This window comes from Euprymna scolopes, chromosome 38 (assembly GCF_053919585.1).
Source record: "Euprymna scolopes isolate OS-2025 chromosome 38, ASM5391958v1, whole genome shotgun sequence".
Lineage (NCBI taxonomy): Eukaryota > Metazoa > Mollusca > Cephalopoda > Sepiida > Sepiolidae > Euprymna > Euprymna scolopes.
Window position 1 is genome coordinate 33808673 of NC_136519.1, and position 23617 is coordinate 33832289.

The 23617-nt window shown below is 34.5% G+C and overlaps 1 protein-coding gene across 2 annotated transcripts in view; it reads right to left on the reverse strand.

The window, feature by feature from the left end:
• Nucleotides 1–5907: 5907 nt before the first annotated feature.
• Nucleotides 5908–23617, reverse strand: part of LOC145263128 (cytochrome c oxidase copper chaperone-like) — a 66903-nt gene continuing 49193 nt past the window's right edge. Inside the window, exon 3 of one of the 2 annotated variants that reach the window (XM_080120069.1) lies at nucleotides 5908–6059. The gene's annotated coding sequence lies outside the window, so the exon portion shown is untranslated. Of the gene's footprint in view, nucleotides 6060–13336; nucleotides 13466–23617 lie in introns of those variants that run through there. The other variant, XM_080120070.1, reaches the window with a different exon arrangement.

Consider the following 23617-nt stretch of genomic DNA (forward strand, 5'->3'; position numbering starts at 1 on the left):
ATTCAACGTTAACCAGTCCTCAGCATTGCGCCGGGAAATGTCCAGAAGCAATCAGCTTTGATCAATGTTGTACATCAGAAAATTGCTATTCAATCTGGACAATTATGAGCTGGTTTCCCTCTCCCCAACAAACTGCGTGACTTCTATTTGACCTTAATTAGGTCAAATGGAAGCAGCAGAGTTAACTTTTATTGCACACGCCTGTTTTTTAGTTAGATAAATAAATTCAAACCTGTGTATGTTGTATGTCGCGGTGGCCTAATGGGTAACGTCACCCGGTTTTTTTTTTCACATTAATTTCCAACTCAAGAGTACGGGTTCGATTCTCATACTTACCTACCAAAACATTTTTTTTATTATTATTACACATCCCCCCCCCCCCGCATCGCCAGGTACCCCTCGCTAGTCTATATATAAAGGGTAAAATGTGTTTGTATGTTTCGCAAAAACTTTCCACGCATGCAAAGAATCCTCACAAGTTTGGTATAATTTCCAAGATCCATCCTTCGGGCAACAAATATCGAAAAATTGGCCAAAAACATTCATTCCTTCACCTTAAACTGGGCATTTTTGTGCAAGGAGGGGTCGGTTTTTCCGCCGACATTTTAGCAAGTCATCATCACCGTTGTTAATTTCAACGTTCTTGACTTCCAGTTTGGCAATGGAGACAACGGCAAAGACGTCACGTTTTGTTTTTTCCTCCTTTGCACTACGGGTTTGGGCCTGCCTGCCTACTACCACTCCTTTTTTTAAAACAACATCTCTCTCCACCCAAACTGTCTATTGTTTTTATTCCACCCCCCCCTCTCCTACAACTTTTTCTTTTTTTAACACCTCTCTCCACCTAGACTGCCTACTGTAGTTTTGACCCCTCCCCCACCCCACACACACCACCTCTCCATACCGGGTACTCCACTAGTTGTTAAAAAAACTTTGAAGCAATACTAGACTTTATTCATCAACATTGTGCATCACGCTAACAATTTTTATCCCCCCCCCCCTCCTTTTTTTTTTATAGAAAAATTTGTCTTTGGCCTCATTTTCTGATTAGATATCTCTGTATATAATATCTCTATATATAAAAGCGAAAATGTGTGTATGTATGTATGTTTGTATGTGCGTCTGCTAAAAACTTTCGACAGACACAACAAAAATTCACAAACTCGGTATCATATTGAAGCTCCATCCTTCGACCAAAAAATATCGAAAAATTGGCCAAAAACGTTAAATTTTTCACCCCGAAATCGGCAATTTTCGACAGGGGGGGGGGTCAACAAAAAACCTTCCCATCGTGACAACAACCGGTTTTACGCATGAGTCAGATGACGTCATGACCTGATTTACTTACAACTATTTGTTGAAGAACTGACTAAATTTCATGTACGTCGTGTTAGATCAGTTGGTTAGCACGTTGGTTCATTATCTAAACGTTTTGGGTTCGAATCGTGTTGTGAGATGTCGTCTTTTTTTTTTTTTTGATTTTTTAAATTTAAATATTGAACCAGTGTTATTTAAACCATTTCTCACGTAACATTCGTTTTTCTGTTTTTTTTTGTTTTGTTTTTTTTTTTTTTTACTTCACTTATCCACCCCCGACCACAAACCCAAAAACATCCGGGTACCCATCGATTTTTTAAATTTTAATATCGAAACAGGCTCATTGAAGCCATTTTTCACATGTTTTTTTTTTTTTGGTTTTAATGTTCGTTTTTCTGTTTTCTTTTTTCGATTTTTACATTTAAAATCGTTCATTTGCCTTAACATTAGTTTTTTTGTGTTTTTTTTTCGATGTTTTGATTACCCCCCCCCCACTTAAGTTTTAACTTTCATTTTTATGTTTTCTTTTTTTACTTCGCTTATAACAAACAAACCTGGTCATTGACCTCATTTGCTTAATAGCTATTGCTTACGTCGTCGTCGTAACGCTCTACGACTTCCGTGCGGGCACCTGTCAATTTGGTTCTTAAATAAATTCAAACATCTTTCAGTAACTCATTCTGGCTGGCCGAACAGTTCATGTTTTTTTCACATTTTATTTTCAAACTTCGCCTCGGGGCTTTGGGTTTTATCCTACCAACTTTTACCCCCCCCCCAAGTTTCTTTTTTATTTAACAGCACACACACACCTCCAAACACCCGGGCAATGCCGGGTACCCCCGCTAGTGTATATATATATATATATATATATATATATATATATATATATATATATATATAAGACAAAATGTGTGTAATTTTTGTGTATGTCTGGCAAAGGCTTTTGGAGTGGGGAGCGCTCGGGCCGGTTACTGTTTCTTAGAACCTTTTATATGCTACCTAGATTATAATATCTACGACTTACAAAAGGGGGTGGTGTATATCTTTTATTTGGGCGATTTTACATGCTATTTTTGCAGTATTTCTTAGTCTCTGCGTGTTTCCATATATAAGCGATACTGAAACCATAGTAAAATGAGCCTCCCTGGCACTCATGCTCGGGACGTCCAGAAAGCAACAAAATTTGATCAATGCAGCCAAAACTCTTCATATCAGACAACTGCTATTCATTTGGACACTCCCCTTTTATGGGGAGCTGGTTTTCCCCAACATCTTGGCAGGGAAACAGACAACATACGCAGAAACTGGCTTTCAGCCAAAGTTAAATACGTTTCATTCCCCTACTATGGCGTGATATTTGACCTCATTAAATACATGCACTTCTCACTTTTTAATCGCTTAGCTTCTTAATCGTTTAATTTCACCCACTCTCAGTTCTCTTCCCACGTAGCGTGGCAGTAAGTTATCAGCCTATTGACCTCAAGGGTTCAGGTTCGAGCCTACCTACCTACCAGAATTTTTTTTATCTTTTACAGCTCCAAACACCCGGGTAACGCCTGGTACCCCTGCTAATCTATAAATATAAAATCAAAAATGTGTGCATGTATGTTTGCTTTTTGTGCATGTCTGTAAAAGGCTTTTTTCCGAGGAGCGGGCGGTTGGCTCACAACTTCTTAATACGTTTTATATCATATATAAATCATAATATCTACGAGTTAACAACGGAGCTCGCCAGTCTATTTAATTTGCTCGACTTCGAAAAGATAAATATTCAACATTTTTCACTCGCCACATGTGGATTAGGCTTTTTCGTATAATAAAAGCGACACTAATTCTGGCGATATTTTTCCGGTCGCAATCACCGGAAATGTTCAAAAGCAATCAGCTTTGATCAATGTGGAAATTTTCTTTATATCAGACAATTGCTATTCAATTTGAACAATCCCCTTTTTATGGAGAGCTGGTCTCCCCTCCCAACATTTTGGGAAAATAAAAATAAAAAAGCAATCCCGCAATAAATAAAATACTACCCCGCAGTCAAAATTGACCTCATTAAGTCATTAAAAACGTGCATCTGCCAATTTTAAATAATTAAATAAATTCAAACGGGTTTCTGTTAGTATTTCGCGGTGGCCCAGTGGTTAACGTCACACGTTGTTTTTCACACTTTAAACTTTTTTTTTTTTTAATTTAACCCACCCCCAGAGTTTGATTTACCCAAAACCACACACACCTCCAAACACCCGGGCAACGCTGGGTACCCCCCCGCTAGTATAGATATAAAAGGCAAAATGTGTGTGCACATTTTTTGTATGTCCGGCAAAGGCTTTTTGGAGGGGGTTCTTGGAGAGGAGGGGGGGTACTATTTCTTAGAGCTGTTTATATACCGTCTATATCGTAATATCTAGGATTTGCAAATGCGAATCGCGTTTAGATTCATTTACTTCGACTTTGACAAAATTCTTGCTATTTCAGCCCTTCTCTTGTTGGCTCAGCTTTTTAGTATAAATAAAGTGAAATTAAGTTGAAATGGGAACTGTTCCTCGCCTTTTGTACCGGGAATGTCCAGAAAGCAATAAAGCTTTGATCAATGCGGAGGAACAAACCCCTTATATCAGACAATTGCTATTTAATCTGGAGCTGGTTTTTCCTCCCCAACATCTTGTGGAAACAAAACCAGCCAAGGTTGGATAAACAAACCCAAAAATAGTTAATTGCGGGATTTCTATTCGATCTCATTAAATTTATACACTTGTCAATTCAGGTTTTAATGCTTAAAGAAATTCAAACGTTTTTCTGTTACCCGCTTGGTCAGCAAGGGAGAGTAACATGTCAGGTTTTTTGCACACTTTATTTTCCACCTTCACCTCAAGGCTTCTCGTTCGATCCTACCTACCTACCAAAACTTTTTTTCTTATCTACCCCCCCACTTCCCCCAACACACACACACCTCCGAACGCCCGGTCAACCCACACTAGTATATATAGAAAAGGCAAAATGGCCGTGTGCATTTTTGTATGTCCGAGAAAGGCTTTTTTTCGCTGGGCTTCTTGACGAGGTTACATTTATTTAGAACTTTCCTTATACTTTCTAGATTATAATATCTTTTCTTATACTTTCTAGATTATAATATCTACAATTTGCAAACGGATGTCGTCTCTACATTTATTTGGATTGATTTTTTAAAAATTCCCTCTATTCCGTCCTTTTGCGTGTTTGGTCTTTTTTGTATAAATAAAGTGAAACTAATCAAAGCAAAGCCAATTTGCCGGCCTTCCTGCCAGGATGTCCAGAAAGGCAATTAGCTTTGATCAATGTGGGGTAAACCCTTCATATCAGACAACTGCTATTCATTTGGCTACGGCCAAACATCGCGGGGAACGGCAAAAAGCGGAAACTTTACAGGCCTGCAGCCAGACGTTCATTTCTGTGCCAGCGTGAACTCATTCACTTAGCAAGTCAACTTTTTGATTGATATCGATAAATTTGAACGCTTTTAATTTCCTCTCTCATCGTAGTATAGCGGTAAGATACCAGCTTTTTATTCACTTTCTTTTCCACCTTCACGTCATGAGTTCTAGCCTGCATACCTACTACCATTTCCTCCTTCCAAACACCCAGGCACCCCCCGCTAGTCTATAATATAAATATCACCTGTCTGTTTAAATGTATGTATGTCTGCCTAAAACTTTCGACAGTGGTGACGGATTTTCACGAGATCGGTATCGTTTTGAAGCTCAACCCTTCAGATGACAAATATCAAAAAATTAGCTAAAAAACATCAATTCCTCCACTTGGGCATTTTTCTACAAGGAGGGAGCCGCTTTTTTCGCCATATTTTTGAAAGTCATCCCCTCTTTTCGATTGTGACTAGCCTTAATTTAAACCTCTGCTACTTCTGCTTTGGCGATGGACGCAACAGCAAAGAAGTCACTTTTTTTTTTTACATTCTTTTCTTTCTTCGCGGTACGGATTCAAGCCTGCTTGCCTACTACCATTTTTATTTTTTTATTTTTGCTCAACACACAACTCGAAACACCCGGGCAATACCGAGCACCCAGGCTAGTTATAGAATAAAATAAAATTTGATTAAACAAATTCTAGCTGGTATGACTGATATTTAATCTCGGAATTATATTCCTTGCCTATTGATCATAATGCAAACTGAAAATCGTAGACAAGACGTTTTGCTATTAAAAATAAAATGTGTTTTATTTTCTAGTTAAAAAGAAAAAAAAACAAGATGCATTTGCATAAGTTTTAGTGTGTTATCTTTAAAATTTACCATGTAACTTTGAGATTTTGTTTTACTTTTTACAGTTTTTAAACTAAAGTAAAGCTGAATATCTCTAAAATAATGCAATTGCAAATAAAACATTTCATATAAAAAGTCAATTGAATGCTAAATTGATATAAAAAAAAAAAATATGTACTGAAAGTATAAACCCACAAACAAGAGCACATATAGTATCGACACTAAAAAGTAATGTTTTTAGAAAATCAAAAGCGAGGAAAAAATGTTAAAAACGAATTTCAAACTTAAAGCAGAAAAAAAAAAGCAAAAAGGAAAAGCTGAACACAACAACTGCATGCTATTTCTTCAGTTTTTATTATGTTTTTTTTTTTTTTTTAACATTTATTTACAAAAACCTGTTCTTACTAGTAGAAATATTTAACCGGATAAATTGAATATAAAAAGCTGTCGAAAGCCAGCAATGTCTACTGTCAACACACATGACAACCTGCAAAGAGGGAGAAGAAAAAAATAAAAAATTAATAAGACAAAGATATATTTTTGTCAAACTGACATCTGGATCTGAAGAAAAGATGATTCACGAAAGCCAAAATGAAAGCAAAGAATTGGAAAAGACCAAGAAAACTAATAAGCGAGAAGAGATGAAGCGGGTGAGATCTAAGCAGTTGCACTTAAAAAAATTAATTGACAATAGAATGGATTAGTGTCCAAGAAAGTGATATGAATAGCAGCAGACCAAAATTTATTAAAAAATAAATAAATAAAAACTCAAAAAGAAATCAAAGTAATTTTGGTTGGAGAAGAGTTCCAAAAGTAATGCCTCTTATTTTATTTTTTTAAATTGCGGCTGCATAAATCAGAGGGGACTGTAAATTGCATTGTTATGAGGACTGAACTTGTGCAATCATGACCTGAAAATGTAATTTGTTACAGATATCAACCGTATGAAGCAGAGATGCGTCTTGAATTCCTAACAAAAGTGCATTGAAAATGGTGGTGACTATGTAGAAAAATAAATTTTGGAGCATAAAAGGTTGCTTGTTTGGTACCACTCCTGTCTTTATAACTTTTCAACTCTTTGAAAAAAAAAAAAAAAAAAAAAAAAAGACAAAATAAAAAAAGGAGGAGGCTTTAATTTTGAAATGACCCATGTGTGTGTGTGCGCGCACACACACACACACACACACACACACACACACACACACACACACACACACACACACACACTGTTTGTTTAGAGGCAGCAAACTTTACATTAACTTTTTTTAATTGCAGATTTGGCAACTATAAGTCATTTGAAGTTCAACTTGGTTTGTCAAGTCATCATAAAGACTGACACCTCTGAAGCGTTTGCAAATGATACAATCAATTTACTGAGAGAAACATTTGATCAAAAAATAATTTCACAAAATGAACCTGTCAACTGCCTACCTCGTTTGTGCGATTTAACCCCATCAGATTATTTTCTTTAAGGAGGTGTAAAGTCGCATACCTACGCTAATACACCATACAATAGACTACTCAGAAGACAACATTTGACACGTTATTGGCAAAGTACAGCCTAATTTATTGTATCTCTACATTATGCCATATATGCACGAGCCACTGGGACATATACCCGAAGGTCCTGGATATGACCTTAAACTATATCTGATGGTGAGGCCCCAGCTTGCGGGCTTTGGGGAGTGTGGAGCCACTCCTTCATTACCACTGCTCCCAGGTCCGCTCTGACCCGGAGTGGTAGTACCTGTTAGGGTCCCAACTATGGGTTGAATAGAAACAGACTTGGGGGAAAAAAAAAAAAAAAAAAAAAAAAAAAAAAAAATCACTGGATTCGGCATTAAATAACCTGAAAAGGGTTGATATGCCATAAAACAAAACCAACCAACCATATTTTTTTTATTTATTTTTTTTTTTTTTTATTACATTTTCACCCCAAACAAGGCACATTGCCACGTTGGTGTAGGGGGCTACTATCAGCGGCAGCAACTACTGGGGTACTATGTTGGGATTTGGGCAGCAAGATGTTGGTTCACGTTACACTTGAACTTCTGCATGTCAGCACAGTTAGGGAAGCAGGGACCTGGAATGGAATTCCAGAGTCTAGCGGTTCTGGGGAAGAAACTACTGGAGTAGAAAGATCTTTTGCATCTAGGGATCTCTACTGTGTGGGGTGGGATTTAGCTGCCTGTCGGGTTTGTCAAGGGGTGTCTACGTCGTGGGGGCACAAGTGTCTGCAGTTCGTCAGAGCATTCACCATTAAAATACTTGTAGAACAGGCAGAGGTATGCAACATTTCGTCGATGGGACAGAGGCTGAAGCTTAGATGCCAGTTCAGGGCCTATCAGATTGGCGACTCTCTTGAACCTTGTCTAGGAGTGAGAGACTAGCAGCAGATGCACCAGCCCAAAAATGACAGCAATACTCCATACATGGGCGAATAGTGGCCTTATAGAGGTACAGGATACTTTCAGGTGTCAGTAGTTTTCTAGCACGGTAGAGAGAGCCTACCTTTTTCGCAGCGGCCCTAGCAATGTTTTCAATATAATTGTTTCAACTCATGTTTCCTGTGAACGTTAGGCCAAGCAGTTTGAAAGATGTACTCTCAGACAGGGAGTCACTGGCCATTGGTATTGGTGACAGAGAAGGTTTCTTGTAATTATTGAAGGAAACAAGTTTAGTCTTGGCAGCATTGAATGTGACCATCCATTTTTGTCCCCATTCCACTACAGATTGGAGGTCATCCTCTAGTGTTTTTGCCATTTCTTTAGTTATGTGTTCATTTGTTTTCCTGTCATGCCTGTTATAGAGTGTGGTGTCATCAGCATATATACCCATCTCAGAGGCAGTTTTGTCGGGGAGGTCATTAATAAATATTAGGAACAATAGAGGTCCAAGGATAGACCCGAGGCACTCTCGCATTTATATCACACTGTTTAGATGTACGAACGTAGAGGACAAGCTGGATTTTTCTCTTATCTAAGAAGGATTCAATTATGTTAAGTATTCTACCAGTGATACCGTATGATTTAATTTTCCTGAGAAGACCCTCATGCCATACCCTGTCAAAAGCCTTAGATATATTTAGAGCTACCGCTCTGCCCTCCACCGCCTTGTCCAGTGAATGGTATATATGTTCAGAGGTTACAGTTAGGATGTCTGCTGTGGAACGGGCTTGTCTAAATCCATATTGTTTGTCAGTCAGAAGTTTAGCATCTGTAAGGTGCCGGACTAGAACATGGTTAATTATGGTCTCAAATATTTTGGCGAAAAGTGGGAGGAGGCTAATGGGGCGATAATTTGATGGGGCAGTTCTTTCGCCAGAATTCTTGAATACTGCTACAACAGCCCGGAAAGCATGATTCATTAAGGCACTTGTTGTAGAGTTTGGAGAGAACTGGAGCTACTTCGGCTGAGCACTTTTTTAATAGCATAACTGGGATGAGATCAGGTCCACATGCTTTTGAAGTGTCAAGGTTTTTTATGATAGCGTGCACCTGAGCAGGGGTGATTTTTAGATCGTCTAACGTGGCGTCTGTCCGCAAAGCAAAGTCAGGCAGAGGGTGGTTGGAAGGGTCCAGTATGGAGTTCGAGGCAAACTGGCAAGCATATTAGCCTTGTCGGTTGCTGAGCAAACAACCTCATGATTGTTGGTTAATGGGGGAATTGTTGATTGCCCATTTACTACACTGTTGTAGATTTTCCAGAAGTCACGATTTCCTAATTTTTGTGCTTCGATGCGTTTTTTAGTACTTTCAGTAAATTCTCTCTTAGCTGTCGCTATTTCTTTCTTAACGTTACTTCTATATACTTCTGTTTGTTTCAACTGGACTTATGTCAGTTAAATCTGCGGTATGCATGCTGCCTTTGAGCAATGGCAGTTGCGCAAGTCGAAGTAAACCATTGGGGAGAGTGGGGCTTGCTATAAAATTTCCGCATGGGAACATGTGCTTCAATTGCTGTTTTGAACCATTCAGTGGTCTCATTTGCGCACTGTTCAGCAGAAAGAGAAAAAATATTTCCCCATGAGGCAACTCTGATGGCTTCCCAGTCAGCTTTTTTATAATATCTTGTTGTTTTGAGCACTGGCTCTTCAGTTTTGGGTCTAGAATTTAGGGCGATTTCTACCATTATCACTGCATGGTCAGCGTTCCCGAGTGGGCTGTCAGCATTTGTTATACAATCCTCGGGAACTGTAGTCAGAAACAGATCTAGAAGTGATGCATGTTGTTCTTGCTGGTCAGGGAAACGGGTTGGAAACGTAACCATTTGTGATAGGGAGTGAGATATAGCGAAACTATGTGTTGTGCTGCCCGCTGCATCTGTGTGAGTAGAGAATCCAAGCCAGCTTTTGTGGTGACCATTAAAGCCACCAAATACATGTACTTGTGCGCTAATGTCGAGGGAGAGTATATACCCGAAATTGTATTTAAATTATGAATGCCAAAAATTAACCTTTCGAATTAGCCACATATTTTTATAATAAAACGTGTTGTGTGATTTAATTCAATTTAAAGTTTGCACCTCTAAAAAACAACAAAATAAATGTACAAATATTTTTTTCAGGAAACCCAGTTTGTCTTCCAAGGGGGACAAAATAGTCCAAAAATTTCCTTTCATGTGGAGAAAACTCACGCTTTTAGTTTTTTTTTTAATTTTTGAATTACACCTAGTATAAATGTAGAAAAGTTTTAAATAACAAACTGATAGAAGATATGTAGTTTTTGATACTAGTCCCTACAAGCATTTATTTACGAAAAGTACACTTATTTACCTATGGAAGGCAATAATGATATAATCTTATAGATTTTTCATAAAGATGAGTACAATGTAATAATACAAAAGCAAGTGACACTGGCATATACACATAATTTTCTATTTTAATTCTTTTTTTTTTTATTATTTAAAAAAGAAAATTATCAAGAAATTTTTTTTAATGCTTTTCATTGAAAAAGTCGTTTTGTTTCACAAAAAAAAAAAAAAAAAAGGTTGTTTCGTTTCATTAAAAAAGGTTGTTTCGTTTCATTTCATTAAAAAAGGTCGTTTCGTTTCATTTCATTAAAAAAAGTCGTTTCACTTCATTAAAAAAAAAGTCGTTTCATTTCATTAAAAAATTTCTTTAAAAACATTCATTTGTTCTACTTGCCCTCTATGCCAATCACCATTCATTTTGTTGTTTTTCGATCAGCAAATTCACATGACTAAAAAACAAGATTGTAGAGTTGGAATATATAATGTTCAACTCTGGCAATTCCAAAATAAAACTCAGATTTGTTTGTTTTTTTTTACATGGGGTGTCATCGTTTATCAAGACACAAAATGCATTCAAAGATAAGAGTTAATGCGTGTCAAGTGGTTGGTAAGATATCACTGATGATGTTATGTATTGGTGCCTGATGCTGGTAGGTAGAGATTGAGTCAGCTAGTTTAAATTTTGAGGGAGAATCATTTAAGTGCATTTTTAGTACAGCATTGTAACGAGCGAAATACACAGCGAGTCAGACGATAAAGATTAGGAGTTGGTTGACTAGACAAAACAAACCAAATGCAAATGTGGTTATGTAAATTAGATCACATGTTCAACTGATTTGTGTTTGAAATTATGCTTTTGATCAGTTTACGTCCAGGAGGCAAAGGGATACAATGTAGAAGTCTGGGCAAATCTCGGTTGAGTCGTCTGACAATTTCATAAGTTATAGAGAACAATTAATTTTTCACGTTATACGAAGAAAATTTAAACTACTCTTTTTTTTATATATAAAGAATAATTTATGTCTCCCTTTGTATTTTGGAAGAACGCTCTCCCCCCCCTCCCCCACCAAATAAAGCCTTTAAACTATCAACAGCTTCCTTGTGTTTTTATGTTCATCTCTAGAACCAGAATGAAGGAAAACACACACACATGGAAATGATGCTTAAAAAAGGAAGATCAAACTGTATGTAGAAAACTTAATTGATTTGTGTTCTTGATTGCTAACTGGTGACAATGAGCAGGTACAGCTGTTTGCTAAGTGCACACACAGGCAGTGTGTGTGTGTGTGTGTGTGTGTAAGCTATGTGCTATGACGTGCATTGCTATGCATCTCCATGTGCATCCTCTCATTGAACATTCTTCTCACTGTTATTTAAACATTACAATGATAGGTAGTGGTAAAAATTTGGGAGAATTTAAGGTTATAGTCAGCTAACGTACTTCTTAACATCCGGCATAGCGCTACCAGAAGTGGTGACAAGGCAAATCAGTTCCTTCACTTTTTTTTCTCCTCTCTCTCTCATGCCTATATCTCCCCTGTGTATGTACTCTTTAATTACGTTTTTCCAATCTTTTCTTTTTTTTTTTTTTTTTTTTTTTTTTCAATTTAATAATTGAAAAGTTTGGGGTTTTTTTTTTTTGTCTTATTTTAATTAAAAATGACTGAAATTAGTTTTATTTTTTAAAAGAATTATTGAAAACACTTAAAAATCCTTTCAAACTATTTGGGGAATATTATGTATTGGATACATTGTTTTATGTTTGAAAGTTTGTTATTCTGATTTCAATACTTCTATTTTTATACTTTCATAAACATATTTATCATATAAATTCAAATAAAAAACTCAATTTAAAATTTAAAAAAAAAAAAAAAAAAAAAAAAAAAAAAAAAAAAAAAACTTTATAATTTTATAAACGTATTTCCTGTAAAATTTCAAATAAAATAAAAACTTATTTTTTTAAATTTGTTATTAAAAGTGAAAATAAAGACTTATCAGTATAATTTTAATTTTTATTGTATATTTTTCAATAATGTTCTTTTCTTATGTTTTAGTTCAATAAATCACTTCACAATAGAAATTCTGAAGAACAATAAAATCTAAGGAACTGATTTGCCTTATCACCGCTTCCAGCAGTGCTACACCGGAAGTTAGGAAGCACGTTATCTGACTATAATCGAATTTGATTATTCAAGAGGAGTATACAAGCGGAACTTGTTTATATTGGACTTGAAAGTGATTATGCTGTAGTCAGCTGGGAAGCAGGCTCGCAGTTTTACGAAAGAAACTTTACTCATGAAATTTTAATTTAGTTTTAGGCACACAGAGTTTAGAGAGAAATTGATAGCAGTGATTATAAGCTAGAGTGTTTATTGTGAATGATGAATTTATCCGCAAGCTGATGACTCATAGATTGAAGCTCAGATGTAATGAAACAAAACTAACTTTATAATGCTAGAATCCTGTTTAAAACTACATTTCATATTCTATGGGTACAACCACATTGTCACTGCTATCTTTATATTATCAGACTTAACTAGTCATAGCTGTAAGATTCTGATTTTCATAAATAGATGCTTGCAAGGGTGTTTAAATGAATAATTGCAATTTAAATACGCAATGTATATTTGTTTTCTTTTTGTGATTTGAGTGACGAGGGGGAGGGGGCTATATTCCACCATCTTTTGTCAAAATTGTGGGTATGATGGTATTGGTCATGCACCAACACATGTTATGCATATTGGGACCCTGCGTCCGTTTAATGTTTGTTTAATAAAACATTACAAATGCACTAATCAACTTAAAATCATGTAAATGATGACGACACCAGTTACAAACGAAAAACTATGACAAAGTGAAAAGAAAAGCAATCTTAGTATTGCTAGTTCGCGTGCGAGCAACAACATTGAAACATAAGCAACTACCTAGTGCATCACGACAAATTCCAAGCCGTACAAATCTTAATACAACCAAAAAAAAATGTGTCCAATATGAAACCACTACCAACCATCCATGCCAGATGCAACACCAACGGCACTGTGGAGACTCTTCTGAAAAATAGACTTCACTAGTTAGGAGGACACTAGCTGCGACGGCCCGAAGAGGAATTCATCTGCAAGCTGATGGTTCCAACGATGCTCGCTGAAAGTGCAAAGGAGATGAACAGAAGATAGATTGCAACGATAAAGGCAGATAATAGTTAACCTGTACATCTTTTCGTATTCATTGCTGGAACCAGGAATGACCTAGATATGTCGAGGATTCAAATGCTGATCGACATGGACGGATCACTTTGACAAAGGACAAAACAGCTTACACCACTTTAACGTCTTCTTACCAAGATTAAAATCAACATGTTATGCTACTAAACTTCATGTCTAGAATCCTTGTTACATGATTTTGATTCTAGAATATGTCTAAAATCTATGGCTAAAGTTTACGGGTCTTGAAATTTGGGGAATATTTATCGATTGATGAACAACTATTGTTAAAATTTCACAAACAAAAAAACAAAAAAGAAATCCAACCTATTTGAATCTTCAGAAGGTTTCCACTTCCTCTTTGCCCTATTTGTATAAAACTAAATATAGCGCACATTACCCACCCTTACACATAACAGTGTTTCAAAATTATCATAATGATCAGTTAATTATTTTAGGAGTGAATTGTATCCTATATTTAAAAATATATAAACATGTACAAATACCTAACTATACCGGAGATTTTATATATATAAACTCCTTTTTTCTGCCTGATGAGGTGGTCTCTTGGAATTGAGGGTCTACTAAAACATTTATGCACATATGCAACCAATGTTTGTATTATATATATATATGTTTCCTTGAGGTTTTCTTTTTCTTATGAGAATAAATGCTAAAATATCTCAGTTCTAGGATTTAATGATATCTGAAAAAAAAAAAAAAAAAAAAAAAAAAAAATTGTTCTTCGAGGTAATTAACTGAACAAGTCAGCCATATCTCTTGACTATATATTTCTGTCACTCCCTCTCACTATATCAATTCAACAATCTTATTAATGTTAATTAATGTCCAAGTGTATAGAAAAATAGTCACTCTTTTAGCACTGCAAATTAATTTACATAGGTTTGAGAATTTTTCACAATTTATCATTTTTTGACAATTTTTCAGAATAGCTAACAAAAAAAAAAAAAATAAATAAATAATAATTGTTATCAAAAGCAAGCTAAGTTACTCTTCTACCTACCTGGATAAGTTTTGTTTTAATTGCATTTTTAGTTCAAAGTGCAAAACCTGTAGAGTTGGAACAAAAAATAAGATTCTCATTCGAACCATAATTGAGCCTCCTCAATAATCGCTCAAAAATTAGACAAAACACTGGTAAAATGTTACATTTTCACATGAATAGCAACATTTATTCGAAGTGTTTTTATCAGTATTTTATGATACTTTCCATCTTTGAGTGATTATCAAGGCTCGAAGGAGCTAACCATTTAATTTTTCATTCTAAATTGACAGGTTTTACATTACTTTTATCTTGAAGTAAAAAAAAAAATAAAAAATCTTGAAATAAAAAAAAATCTTATCCAAGTAGGTAAAAGAGTAACTTAGCTTGCTTTTGATAACATTTATTTGTTGTACACTTATTTTTCGACCCCTTTTTTGCTTTGTTAGCTAGTCTGGAAGATCACCCACTTTTTTTGTATGTCAGAGTAGATAATTTTCACAGAGTCTCCTAAACCAATAAATTTAATCAGCATCATACCTGTACAAGTCTTAAAAATCTTTTAAAATATCAAAGTAATCATTTCTTTAATAGTTATTAGATAAAACTTTTTTCTCGTGCATATTGATGTGGTCAACCATATCCCATACTAAATTAACATCAATCGTTCCAAAAGAGGATCACTTGGTAATTAGCTATCTTAAATAATTTTGTCAAAATGAAATGATTTTATTTTAATAGATTAGATTGGTTGGAAGAGATTGAATCTTGTCAAAAGAGTGTTTAAAAAGGTTGATGTAGGATACCAGGATGTTGAAATGTGACGTTTGAACAAAAACAATAAACCCAAGACAACATTAAACTACAAATCTTTGTATCTATCTATATAATTATAAAACTGTGGACCGTCCGAGCATGCTTGCCTACTTGCTCGAGTCTTGTCTTTGACGATCGAACAATTCCATCTTTTCAAAAAGGGACGACAGGTAAACTTTTTTTTTTTTTTTTTTTTTTTTACAAAGGAGTCACCACTTATCAAGGCCCAGAGGTCACTCGAGGATAAGGGTTAATGAGTGTACAGTAGTCAATGGGAAAATATTGTAGTAATCGTTGGTGGAAATTTGTTAAATTGGATTACTTAAGGGGACAGCTCATCAAGAACTTGTTTACATTGGACTTGAAAACGACAATATTGCAGTCAGCAGGAAAGCAGGGAAACGGAAGAGAGTTCCACAGGCGTGTAGTTCTAAAGAAGCTTCGTTCATAGAATCTACGTTTAGGTACAGATAAAGAGTGGGGGAAGTTATTGATAGTGGTTTCAGCTAGACAAATGTTTTTCGTGAAAGTTTGGCAAGGCGCGACCATAGATTGGAGCTCAGACGAGCACTTGCCATGAAAACAATGATAAATCAGAGACAGGTTTGCAATGTCTCTTCTGTGGGAAAGAGACAGCAAGGAAGAGAAAAGGGCATCCCTCCAGTAGGCTATGGTACATTTTTAACTGTCAAGGTAGAATAAGCTGCTTCTAGCAGCTCCTGATAGATGTAGCAACAGTATGCCATCCTTGGATGTACTTGGTTCTTATACAGGTAGAGAATTTCATCAGCAGTGAGATATCTACTGGAGCGGTAAAAGAATCCCACCATTTTTCCAACGACCTTGGCAACAGATTTGATCTACGTTTCATCAGGAGTAAAGGTCAGACTCAGAAGCTTGTCAAAAGATGGATCTTCCCCAAGATGAGAGCCATTCATTTCAATTGATGCCAGATGGGGATCAGAGTGTTGATGATGTAAAGATAGAAGTTTGGTTTTAGATGCATTAAAATTAACCAGCCACCTCTTTCCTCATTGTACTACATGCTTAAAATCAGGAGAGAGAATCGGAGAAAACTTTGTCATTTACAGCCTTTGCCATAGATGGTAGTGATGTCAACATGTCTATGAATGATCTTGGGATGTGATTTAGGAGATCATTGACGTAGATCAGGAAGATATATATGCATATGGGCATGGCTCAGAAGCTAAGGAATGAGGGTGGGGAGTTGTACATTTTGGTTTCGATTCTAGCTGGTGGTATCCAAGCCATACATATTTTTTTAGTTTTGTATCTTGCTACTATATATTAGGTTCAATATAATCTATATAATTATAAACTCAAATGATCTTGTAACGATGTATGTAACCCACTTTCCGGTTTACGACATTCAGTTGCGCATGACCTGCGCACTGAAATATTAACATTATTATTTCGAAATTATTATTTAACATGGGAAGAGTCGGGTTTAAAATAACTTAAACGTAATACAGAAAAGAACGATGTAAAAAAAAAACAAAAAAAACAAAACAGATATATCAAAATTTGAATTTAACTATAAGTATTATGGTATCTGTTCAGTGCACATTTACCTATAAGTATGGCTAACCATTTATAATTCAGTAACTGTAAATTTTTTTTTCAAAAATATTCAATTATAATAAACAGAACGACTTGGAGAAATCTATGTATATTCTTTTTTCATTTTAATATACTTTCATAGAAAAGTTTCTGTTATGTCAAAAAAAAAAACTATTTTCTTTACGTCACAAGTGCCACGCTCATACGTGAATTCCATAGCTAATATAACATACTGACCCAACGGGTCACGGGTAGTCTAGTAATAGATAAAATTGTCTATCTCTATAATAATAAAGACGTAATCTGTATGAATATAAATATATTTATGTGTATCTTACAACCAGGCAACCTCGAGCGGCCTGCTAATATCAATTTATTTTTCAAATGATCTTTCATGCAAATCAGTGGATATTTCTAGAATTACTCTTAAATATAACCAGAATGGTGTAATGGCTTTGATATTTTCAAGAGTAGACCTTTCTTTGTCAAAAAGAGGAAAAAAAAGTATGCTGTAAAAACGAAACAAATACACATCCAAGGTAGTTGTCACGCTTAAAATTATCAAAAACATTACACAATCCCAGTTAAATTTAACGGTAATTCTATGTGAACGATCATTTGAAAAATAAAATATGAAGATTTGTAATTTAATGTCTTTGGTTGTTTGTTTTTGTCCATAAGTCACATCACTTCACCATCCTGGTATCCTACATTGCTAACAGCCTTCTTAAGCATTTATATATTTGTTAGCCAACAAGGTTTCAAGCAATCTACCTCTCCCTTTTATAAAAAGATAATTACACTATCATACGCGAGAAAAAAAATGATACATGTACTTGTGGGCAGGAGCAGAAAACATTGATCTTTGTAGCAAATACGAAACTTTCCATGTTTAGTATAAGCATAGAAATTAGGACAAACAGTTTTTTTGATAAAAGTTTTTTTTTTTTCCCCTTCGAAAATAATTGCAATTTTAAATGTTGGTAGATAAAAAAGTGTCATGGAGAGGATTTTTTTTTTTTCTTGATATTTGTTTTTTTTTTTTTTTTTCTGGCACGATGAGAAAAAGTTGATTGCAGATCTGAAGATAGAAAAATAAAAGTTTAAAACGGGGTTTCTACAAAAAATAAACTTTCAGAAATTTCTTTACAGGTGATTAAACAATAAAACAAAATTATGTATAAGCATGTTTCTTGGCCCCTCCTTCCAAAAATAAATGAATTTCTTCACATAAAAAAAAAAAAAAAAAAAAAAAAAAAGTGATGTAAAACAACATTAAGCGTTATCATAATTCAAGTTTTAATATTTCGAGCAGTCCTCCACTCTTTATCAAAAAAGTATTTGATGCAGAAAAAATACACGAAAATGAAATGTGTGAAAAATGAGACATTTTCAACTTTGTGCAGTATTCATTCTTTGTCTTAATGTGCAAAGTCAGCCCACACAAAGTCTTTAGTAAATGGCAAAGAAAACTATTTATGTTTTGTATATTTTATTTTTTTTGTGAACTGTTATCATTTTCATAGTTGTTGTAGCTTCAAGATTCAGCCAACTCATCCTCTAACAGTCTTCAGGTGATATATATATATATACACATACACACATATACATTAAAAATAAGATATAATGTTTATTTTTTTATGGTAACATTTCTTTCACTTTTTCTATTACTAGCTGGATGCGTAAACATATTTTAATTGATGCAGATAATGTATTATTATAGAATCAGTCCTCTATTGATTATTATATATTATGAGGAATAATTTGCTCAGTGGACTAATTTGTAAAAAAATTTTTTTAAATAATTATGATAATGTCGTTCAAATTCCGTCTGTGTTTAGAATATTATGTCAGCTGATATTTGGGCTTGACAATGAATGCCCTGAATAAGTCACTTCTGATTAATATTTAGTTTTAAAATATGCAAACGACAAAATGATTTGTGATGATTTTAAATAGTACCTCTTTTATTGTAAACTGAACTCGTTAAGAAAAAATTAAAATAAAATGACGAGGTAAATCCGGGCTTCAACAGGGGATCATTTGATCTGTATTTGAATGCTCTACCACCGAGCTCTATCTTCAGATGACAATAATTCTGTTTTTTGGGGTTTTTTTTAAGAAATGATTTGCTGAGATTTTATTATCTCCTTTGGCCGATGTAACTTGAAATATTCCCTTGTAAAAATTCTTTTTATCTATAAAAAAAAGACTATATTAAGAATCAGATTTTTTTAAATTTTCAATACTTGTCGGATAAATTTCTGTAGAAAACATATCTAAGAACACAATCAGACATATAAATTACGTTTGTGTGAAATTTGCAAAAGATCTGCTCAGCCATTTCAGAAGCTAGTTGTTGTTGTTAATCACCTGAAGAAGGCCATAGCATGAGTTGGCTGAAATGAAGAAACAACTACTATGATGATGAGGATAATAGTCCGCAAAAAATGAATACACAAATTATGAAGCCTCATCTCAAAGAATTAAAAAAAAGTGTGTGTGTGTGTGGGTGTATATATATATATATATTAAAAATAAAGTTTATTTTTTATTGTGACATTTCTTTTATTTTTTCTATTATTACTATCATTATTGCTGATGTCATCAGTTTTAATGCTATAATTGTTAACAATATCATTATTTCGATCATCATTATTGCTATTGTCATTATCTAGATCACGTTTAAAATGTAGCCATTACTATTTTTCTTTTCTAGAACTTCCCGTTCATGGAACATAATATCATGGGATGCTTCTCAGCTGACTATAACATGGTCGTTTTCAAGTTTAATGTTAAGTTCGGGTTGAACCGTCCAATTATACAATTATGATTAACTTGATGTTTGATGGAACCAGTACAGGTATAGTGATATGTGTGTCTTTAAATGTATAAATCTTAAACCCTTTATATAAATAAAAGAGTGTAAGAACCTTTTTGTGACCTTGAAAGGCATTAAGAATTCCATTTAGTCTGAAACTATCTTATACAAAATTGCTGGCCAGAATTAAGAACAGTACCAATAAATGTAAAACTATTTGTGTATTTCTAATCATTATATATTAGCAGAGAGACCCAACTTTGTCTGGAATTGAATGAAGATCAAAAAATGTAAATAAAAATATTTACAAAAATTTGCTTTATTCTTTAAATTTCTGAAATAAAGAATAAGAAATACTTGGGAGGATTATATCACAATAACAGAATAGATACTACTCTACCCCACCCCTCCATAAAAGGTAATTCCTGGGAAGATGGTCTCATTATAACAAAACAGATACTGCATTACTCCCTCTCCCAAACAAGGATGTAATAACTCTGAAGATTAGTCTCATTTCCTTAAAAAGGAGGTAAATCTTGGGATGGACGTTCTTATAATCATAGAACCACTACTGCACTAACCACACCAATTACAAGATAATACAATAGAGTAAATCAATTTTTTTATAGTTGCATGGCTTTTTGGTTATGATTAACCAAATTTTTCATTCTTTGTTTTTTCACCCATCATCATCATCATCATCAGGACGGGCTCCTTGCCCAGACCAATGTGACTCTTTCTCTCCAGAGTTTCCTGTCTTCCATCAGCTGCCTCAGATCTTCAGGTTCACAGTTGGCATCGTGTGCTATTTGCTGGATGTACGTGGATCTAGGTCATCTTTTGCTTGTGCGTCCGTGTCATGGAGTCCATAGCAATACATCACTTACCAATTCATGCTTGTTCCTCAGATAGTGTATGGCAAATCGTCGGCACCTCTTTCTGATGGTATTAGATATAGCAGGTAGGTTGCCACAAAGTTGCTGCTTTGTGGGATGATTTTTGCCAAGATACATTCAATACTATTTGTAGCATACGGGTGTATGTGCCATCTAGTTTTCTTTCCAATCTTTTGGTGAGTGTCCAGGCTGTAGCACCATAAACAAGGAAAGACTACCACTGCCCTGAAGAACTGCCTTTTCAGTTTGTCAGTTAGCCTTGAAGTTCATACTGAATGCAGCCCATCCAATGTGGCCCATGCTTTTAAGATTCGAATTTCGATATTTTTCTCTGTGGAAACTAAACAACTTCTTTGAGTGTTGTTCCAACCAGAGCTTTGATCTCTCTCCATGCAAATGAAATGATTTCATATAAACGTTATCACCTGTCTGTTTAAATGTATGTTTGTATGTCTGCCTAAAACTTTCGACAGAGGTGATGGATTTTCAGGAGATAGGTATAGTTTTGAAGCTTGACCCTTCAGATGACAAATACCAAAAAATTGGCTAAAACCTTCACCCTCAACTGGGCACTTTTCTACAAAGAGGGGGTCTCTTTTTTGCCAATATTTTCGAAAGTCAACCCCTCTTTTCAATTGACTAGCCTTAATTTAAAACTTTGCCACTTCCAGTTTGGCGATGGACACAACGGAAAAAATGTCAAGTTTTTTTTTAGATTCTTTTCCTCCTTCGCGGTATGGGTTCAAGCCTGCCTGCCTACTACCATTTTTTTTTTTTTTTGCTCAACACACCTCCAAACACCTGGGCAACGCCAGGCACCCAGACTAGTTTTCAATAAAATTTTTTAATTTATTTGGAAATTTTAAGTAGAACGGCCCCTGGAGTATGATGACAAAAGATGACCAATGACATCCATTTCTCCCCACTTTTAAATGACCTTGTGCCTAATTTGTTTAAGATGTTTAAAATGTAAATTTATTTTCTAGCTTTTGCAAATAAATAATGCAAAGTGTAATATCTGTTCTCAGTATTTCAGCAATATCAGACGTTTTACTACAAACAAAAATATTGTGTATATATGAGAAAATATGACAATGCAAATTAAAAATGTATATTACAGAATATTAATTTATAAGAAACTATATAAAAAAATTAAAATAAAAAATAAAAAAAGCAAAATCTAGAGCTTTTTACGGGCGTTTGCAAATCACACACACACACATATATATATATATATATATATATATATATATATATATATATATATATATATATATATATTACACACACACACAGTATTTTAAGCTTTCATGTTTTGTAACAGATTTAAACAATCATAACCTGTTTTGGTGTTAATATAGTTGGGGGTAATTTATAAATGAGGAATCATTTCTATTAAAAAATCCAGTTAGTATTATGCATCTTAAATTGAGAAAAAACATACTTGAAAAGTGTCAATGTTATGTGAAAGAAATCAAATCAAAGCAAAATGACCACTGAATTTGAACTGATGTCATCTTTAACAAAAAACTCAAATTTTAACTCTAAAACGATTCCTCATTTAATACTTATTAATAATATAAGATAATATTTAATGAAAACAACTTTTAAAACCTAAACAGACTTTTTTCTTGCGTTCCTCCATGACCGTAATTTTTATAAATTACTGAGTTAGGATAGGTGGAAAGAACTTTTTCATTTATTTATTTAAACTTTTTGTGCGTGTGAAATTTTGATTTGGTTTATTATCAGACATGTTTATTAGGATTCTGGTATAATGAAGTTCAGGTAGTAAACGTGTACTCATTTTAATTTACATCAGTTCGACATTTTTATATACTGAGCACTCTTTGAAGCTTTTTAAATCCTTTTTCTTTCAGTGGACTGCCTAAAATATTATATAATGGATAAAGTCAATTTTCATAAACCACTTGACAATAAAACCGTTTTTTTTTTTGTTTTTCTTTTGAAGGTAAAACAGATATTTACAATTACTGAACCATGATAACATACTCATCTGATATCATTTGAAAAAGATTACAATAACCTTAAATGCATTCAAAGCTATCCAAGCATCTCCATCCGATAAAGCAATCAAAATACTTAAGAAAAAAAAATTTTATTGGTTGAAATATTACAAACACCATACAATCCTTGCTTTCAACCACAGTAATGAACCTTTCCAGAGAAGTTGGGAGGGGGATGTAAGCTTTATATATTAGGGTTTTATTGAAAGATATTATGCCAATTTAATTAGGTTTTTAACCTTCATGATCCTATTTACTTGCCTCCCCACGAGGGCAGAGTTAGATGCAAGGTCGGTTTTTAATGTGGGGAAAATCCAGTTCCCCAAAAAGTAATAGTCTGGATAGGAACAAAAATAAAAATTTTCTCCGTCATGAAGGATTTTTCCTCCACTGACCAAGGACAGAAAAGATGAAGTGTAGTATCAGAACAGATACTACACTTTGTTCCTCAATAACCTTCATGTTGTCCTACCTGCAAGTACACAATGAAAAAAAAAAAAAAAAGCAAGGGAACTAATACAAACCTGAATAATCCAAATCAAAAACAATCTCAACTTGCCAGTTCATATTATATATCATTATCATATTCAGTTCAACATGCATTTTACATGCTGGCATGTGTTGGACAGCTTTTAGAAACTGACTTTCAAACTAACCTATCTCTCTACCTGTATTTATCCCTCTTTCCATGCTTATCACTTTCTAACATGTTTTCCTTGTCCTTTCCATGCTCATAAATTTATCTACATATAACCCTAACACCTTTCATCCATTCTGTTAGCGTGACCATACCAACAAAGTCTGCTTTTCTGCACACATCACCCTATATTGTCTAGATTTAATCTTCCTCTGAGCTCATCAGATCTAAGTCTGAGTCTCGCATTACACATCCATCGTATCATTTTCATATCATTTCTCTCCATGCAATGCATGTCTTCAACTCTCACTG